Here is a 7,438-nt window from a genome sequence, read left to right as displayed (position 1 = left end):
TTCAAATCACAAGAATGGTGTGGCCATAGCAATGAACCATTAGGGTGTATCATAAATCAACCACAGTTTGGGGAAACAATGACAAGTGTGATTTATAGGCTCTTTCAGCTCTGATTTCCATATAGCTTTTCTCTGATTCACAATTATTCCTTGGAGGAGTAGAAAGTAAGAGAAACTTCAGTGTGGGTGGTAGATTCCCCCTGCAGAAATCTATAACAGTCATCATCCCCATATAGGAAAGCAGATAGTCATGCTTTGCAAAGATCCATGGCAACTGGGAAACTGTCGGAGCTGGAAGAAGTGAGTCAACTAAATATCATTTTTCCCTTGACCTGGGTAAAACAAGACTAAGCTTACATATTGGTCAAGAGAATCCGAAAATTGCCCATAATTCATGGTGGAGTAAAATTCCTGGAATTTAACCTAAGCTATCAATATGTGAATTAAATATATAAATGTTGATCAACTTTTGTTTACAGTAAGTAGAAGCAGAAAATGTGATTGATTTTATTAAAAGGCACTTCTTTTGTCAGAGTGGTCACCGTGTCTTCCGCCCCTTCACTAGATACTTAGGAAGCAAGAATCAAGATATCTTGGTGTCTTTTAGTGAGAGGCCATTTTCGTCTCTGTCAGAGGCTAAAATATGCTTGCATTAAAGAAATGACACATTGATATTTGAAACACATTCACCCAGGTGCCTGGTATAAGGTAAGCACTCAATAAACTATATTAATAAGAATATTTTAAATATTACAATGAGTATAATCTATTATGCTATAGAGGGCCAACATCTTTTGCAAGTATTCAAAATCAATGATTTGGGTAACACGTCAATATTTTTATTATTATTTTCTCACTGGAAGTCTTTTTTGTGGTTTTCAAATGTAATCTTACCTGGAACCCTAATATATAAAAATGATCAAAGCAATTACATATGTGCTATTTGGTGGAAAGCTCCCAGGCATTTTGCAGCACTCCCAAAACATGGCTTCAGAGCCAAACACATCACTTGCAGAACAATTTAAACTCTACAACCCTAAATATACTCTGACTAAAATGTTAAGATGTCAACTAAACATGATTTGGAGGGAGAATCCCAATATTTTAGGCAATTTCAGAAGTGCATTAAGGGAAAGTCAAGAAGCTGTATCTGGCATTCACTGGGTCTTTGGTTTTCTTTCTTTCAAGACTGATGCCTTTGTTATAGCATTTGAGTCCTGAGTGATGCCTTCAGCTGAAGTGCAGAGACAGTACAGAGTAGAAAGAGGAAAAGGCCACTGCTATGTACAGCATTTATCTTCAGACGCTTTCAAACTCAAGAAGACAGTCAATGGAAAACAGATTTTCTGAATGAGCCCTCTGATAGTTTCTTTATTTTTTTATTATTTCCCCCAAAACACCCCCCCCCACTCGACAGCATGTATGATATTTATCTTAGACCTCTCCTTCTATTCTGGCCTGCCAAGTCCTTTCTTCAACCCTCTAGGCTGGATTGAGAGAAGTTGTTCTCTGTCATGCTGACTGAACTGGAAGAAAGTGCTTCCATTACAACATGATCCCAGAAGATCCCGCGGGATGTTCCTATTAGAAATTGTGAGATTTGCAGCAAAGACTCGGATGTGTTGACTCATTCTAGGAGAAGCTTCTTTCCCAAGTTCTGCAAAGCCAGAGCTGTCTGCGACGGGTTTGGTCAAAGTCTCTGAGGCCACACCCAGAAACGTACCAGCTCAATGCTTCTGGAAGCAGTTGGCCAAAACACCCCTGAGGCTTTCCTCCCATCCTCCACACTTCTTTTTGTCTCGGTGGATCTCAGGCAAACATCGCTGTGTTATTTACCTACTGCTATACAACAAATTCTCACAAACTACTGACTTAAAGCAATACACCTTTATTATCTGATACTTTTATAGATTAGGAATCCACACTCAGCTTAGCTGGGTCCTGTTTCCGACTGTCTCATAAGGCTGTATCAAGGTACTGGCCAGGGATGGAATTTCATCTGAAAGTTTAGCTGGAGAAGGACTGGCTTCCAAGCTGCTCTCAGGGTTGTTTTCAGAATTTAGTTCAGGAAGATCATGGATAGATGGCCTTAGTTCCTGTCTGGCTATTGGCAAGAAGTTGTCCTCAGGACATGTGGCCTTACCACCAGAGGAGCAGATCAGAGAAAGAAAAGGTGAAACAGAAATCATAATCTTTTATAACCTGACCTTGGAAGAGTCATACCACCACTTTTGCCATATTCTGTTGGTTGGAAAAAAGTCCCGGGTCTTACCCAAACCCAATGGGAGAGCATCACCCAAGGATGTGAGTACCAGGTGGTGGGGATCACTGGGGACCTTTTGCAAGGCCATCGATCACAACCACTGTTTGCTGTTAGGGACTCATTTGAAGCAGAGGAAGAATGTGAGGTCAATGCAATTCCAAACAAGGCATTCAAGGCCTAGATCTCTAAACCACCCTCTAGTCTCCCCATAAACCCCTCCCCTTTGCTAAGCCTTCCCTCTCTTCTTAAAACACACCACATCTGCAAATTTATGGCCTTCATACCTGCTCTTCTCAATGCCTAGAAAGCTCTTCTCTCAGCTCTGTGCAGCCCCCTATTGAGATGTCACATCTCCACAAAGTCCTAATGTGAATACCTGTTGAATACCTTTTGGTTTTTGGCCGCATTCACAGTATGTGGAAATTCCTGGGTCAGGGATTGAACCTGCACCATGGAAATGGCTCAAGCAGCTGCAGTGACAATGCCAGGTCCTTCACCCACTGTGCCACAAGGGAACTCTGAATACTTATTTTTTTTGAGCTTCTAACATGCATTAGGCATTGTCTGGTACCCCCCTCCCAAAATAGAAAAAAAAAAAAACAAACAACAAACCAGAACCTGTGGCCTAAAGGAATTCTATTGTAAGAGACAAGTAAATAGCCTCAGCACATCCTTTTGCAATTTCTATGAGAGAGGTGAGGGGAAGGGGCAGAAGGAGTAAACTAGGAATAGGAGTGGTTGGATGAAGCCCACTAATTTGCCCAGAAGTTGAAGCCAAACTCCTTAGCAAAGAGATTCTTCACAACTGATACAATTTCACGCCTCTTTCTTTCTCACTATATAGGACATTCATTAAGAAGAAAAAAAGCCAGATGTGGGAGTTCCCATTGTGGCATGGAGGGTTAGGAACATGACTAATAGCCATGAGGAAGTGGGTTAGATTCCTGGCCTCCCTCAGTGGCTTAAGCATCTGGCAGTGCCGTGAGTTGGGATGTAGGTCACAAACGCACTCAAATCTGGCATTGCTGTGGCTGTGGTGTAGGCTTGCGGCCACAGCTCTGATTAGACCCCTAGCCTGGGAACTTCCATATGCTGTGGGTGCGGCCCTAAAAAAAAAAAGGCAAAATAAAAAAAGTCAGATGCTGTGTTTGTCCATACTCCCTTCCATGTGTTGTCCTGTCTGCTGAAAATACCCCTTCTCACTTGCTGAACTTGTATGCATCCTTAAAAGAGTGAAATATGGCACATATGAACCTATCTATAAAACAGAAACAGATCACAGACTTGAAGACCAGACTTGTGCTTGCCGGTGGGGGGAAAGGGGAGGGAGTGGAATGAATGGGGAGTTTGGGGTTAGATGCAAACTATTACATTTTGAATGGATAAGCAATGAGGTCCTACTGCATAGCTCAGGGAACTCTATCCAAATCTCTTGGTATAGAACATGATGGAAGATACTATGAAAAAAAGAATGTATACATATGTATGACTGGGTCACTTTGCCGTACAACAGAAATAGAAGGAACACTGTAAAACAACTACACGTTAATAAAATTTTTTGAAAGTTTAGGAAATCATGGCAATCTTTGTGCAGACAGACAAATATCAACTGAACTTAGCTTCTATTCAAAGAATATATTTCTCTGTTAACCTGACCTATATCAGCTTCCTCCTTTGTTTTATAGCCTATATTTTCTCAATTTGTATTTAATATTTTGTATGTCTTACTGTTGTAATAATTGGTCTTACAACTTTTTATACCTCTTTTGGTATTCTTTACCAGATGATAAGCTATTAAGTCACTGAGACCTGATAATAAGATGACTATAAATAAAGAGCAAGCACATTAAAAAAAAAGAATGAAATCTAAAGCTACCCCTGTCTTGGTCTGCTCAGGCTGCTACAGAAAAATACCATGGTCTGGATGGCCTAACCAATACACGTTTATTTCTCATGGTTCAGGAGGCTGAGAAGTCTAATCTCAAGGTGCCAGCAGATTTGAAGGGGGTCCCTTTCTTGGCTTGCAGACTGCCATCTTCTTGCTGTATTTCATGTGGCGAAGGAAATTCTGGCATCTCTTCCTCTTCTTCAAAGGGCACTAATCTCATCATGAGGGCCCCACCCTCATGACTTCATCTAAACCCAACACCCCCCCCCAAGTCCCCATCTGCGAGTACCATCCCACTTGGGGGTAGGGGTAGAGCTTCAACAAGGCATTTTGGGGAACATGAACATTCAGTGCATATAGTTCCTCTTTTTAGGAGCCTCCTCCAAATCCCTAGAAAAGTAAGCAGCTACACACACTGTGTTTCTGTAATCCTTTGAAATGAATGTGAATAGCACATGCAGCGTGTTTTGTGAGCATGAGTCTTTTACTATTAAACTGTGAGTGCCTTGGCAGCAGACTGAGTCTTCACTGCTGTCTGCTCTGTGGGTGCAGGGCAAGGTGACTGTTCAGCAGTGGTCAGTAAACACTTGGGAAGAGCATAGAAAAGAGCAGAGAAGCCTTTTCCTAGAACTCAGACTGTTCCTTACTCACCTTGACCTTACTTTGAGCTCAAAGAAACGCCAAGTGAACTTCTGGCTGCCTGAATCTCAGCAGGAATGTTTGCAGTACCCGGCCATCCTGTACATGGTGAGAAGTTCCAACATGTCCACCCAGAAATTAGAAACCTGAACATCCCTGACTCTTTAGAGTGTTTCGTATGTTATGGTCTTTGAACCTCAGTCTGAATTGGATACATCTGTCTTCAAAAGAACTTAAATTCCAACATGAAAGTCAGAGAGGAAAACAGCATCCTTGTCTCCAGAAGGTGGGGTCCACGAGGGTGAACTTCTCTGTCTGCTTAGGAATGCCAGTTCACCCCGTTATCAGGGTTCTTAAAGGAGTGAGTTTACTGCCAAGGTTCTCTATGCTCTTTAAAGCACAAACTTACATTACGATGAATCGTTTTGTATGCCATCTCCAATGTACTTCACTGTGGTTAAGACCTGTCTTTTACAAAACTTTAAAATAAAATTTAATGTACTTCAGAACGTCTCACTATATAATCGTTTCTGGCCTCTTAACCTAACACCTAATACTGATTGTGATAATTAAAATAGCAGTCACAATAACTACCATTTTGAGCATTTATCATGTACTAAGAACGTTACTAAATATTTTTAATACAGAGATCTTTGCTTTTTGCCTTTTTATTCCCTAAAACCATCTGAGGTTGATATAACTAACACACTTTGTAAATGAGAAAATTTAGACTCAAATAAGTGTCTGAGGACAGACTGAAAAGATGTAAATTGGGGGCAGGGAAAGCCAGGAAGAGAACTTCAGCTCCTAGGTGACTGTTGGCCAAAGGTCATTCTCAGCTTTTCTATCGAATCCTCAAGGATCAAGACTCTTGTTCCGAATTAGAAATGAATCAGTGCATCTGAGGCTGCAGGATCAGTGACTTACAATCACACCAAGAGCAAGCCTAATAATCACGTCTTTGTTGAGGACAGAGTTTACTAAAAAGGAGTGAGAGGAGGGATGTCACACCAAGGACACTGGTGACTAAAGGGTCACCTGGTCCCCTATTAGACAATGACCCAGACAACTAAGCTTTTTTAAACTGAAAATGAGAGCAGACCAATAATTGGGACATCCTCCTATAGTGTGGTCCTGTCGTTCATTCCTTCAGCCGAGTATTATGTGTTTGTCCATTATATGGGATTAACATAAACAAATAACCCTCAACATCTCATGTGGAAGTTTTTAAGAAACCAAGTGTTTCAATCAGTCATGAACAAGCCATTCTGTCACTACGCTTGTGGCTTAAAATCTGCGTCTTTGTGTTATTCAAAAAAGGACCATGAATACATACAAACAATTCTTTCTCAATTTTTCAGGGCCTGAGGATAGATCCCATAGACACATCCAACCCTTGCAACACTTAACTTTGTGTAACTTTGTTTAACTGAGGCCGCATAAGCCTAACTCTAGGCTCTTGGACCACTCCAGACCCATTAAAAAGGGGATTTCATACAAATCAAAACTGCAATGAGGTACCACCTCACACCAGTCAGAACTACCATCATTAAAAAGTCCACACTGGAGTTCCCGTCGTGGCGCAGTGGTTAACGAATCTGACTAGGAACCATGAGGTTGTGGGTTCGGTCCCTGCCCTTGCTCAGTGGGTTAGGGATCCGGCATTGCCGTGAGCTGTGGTGTAGGTTGCAGACGCGGCTCGGATCCCGCGTTGCTGTGGCTCTGGCATAGGCCAGTGGCTACAGCTCCGATTCGACCCCTAGCCTGGGAACCTCCGTATGCCACGGGAGTGGCCCAAAGAAATAGCAAAAAAAAAAAGACAAAAAAAAAAAAGTCCACAAATAACAAATGCTGGAGAGAGTATGGAGAAAGGGAACCCTCTTACACTGTTGGTAGGACTGTAAATTGGTACAACCACTATGGAAAACAGTATGGAGGTACCTTATAAGACTATATATAGAACACCATATAATCCAGCAATCCCACTTCTGGGCATATATCCAGACGAAACTATAATTCAAAAAGATACATGCACCCCCTATGTTCACAGCATCAATATTCAGAATAGCCAAGACATGGAAACAACCTAAATGTTCACCAGCAGATGAATGAATGGATTAAGAAGAGGCAGTGGAATGGAATGGAATACTACTCCGACATAAAATAATGAAATAATGCCATTTACAGCAACATGGATGCATCTAGAGATTCTCATACTAAATGAAGTAAGTCAGAAAGACAAATACCATAGGCTATCACTTCTATGTGGAATCTAAAATATGACACAGGAGTTCCCATTGTGGCGCAGTGGTTAGCGAATCTGACTAGGAACCATGAGGTTGTGAGTTCGATCCCTGGCCTTGCTCAGGGGTTAAGGATCTGGCATTGCCGTGAGCTGTGGTGTAGGTCGCAGACACGGCTCAGATCTGGCATTGCTGTGGCTGTGGTATAGGCTGGCATCTACAGCTCCGATTCGACCCCTAGCCTGGGAACCTCCATATGCCAAGGGAAGTGGCCCTAGGAAAGGAAAAAAGACACAAAATAAAATAAAATAAAAAATAAAATAAAATATGACACAAATAAACCTATCTACAAAAGAGAAACAGACTCACAGACATGGAGAACAGACTTGTGGTTGCCAAAGGCTG

This window comes from Phacochoerus africanus, chromosome 8 (assembly GCF_016906955.1).
Source record: "Phacochoerus africanus isolate WHEZ1 chromosome 8, ROS_Pafr_v1, whole genome shotgun sequence".
Taxonomy (NCBI): Eukaryota; Metazoa; Chordata; class Mammalia; order Artiodactyla; family Suidae; genus Phacochoerus; species Phacochoerus africanus.
This window is presented reverse-complemented; position numbering follows the sequence as displayed.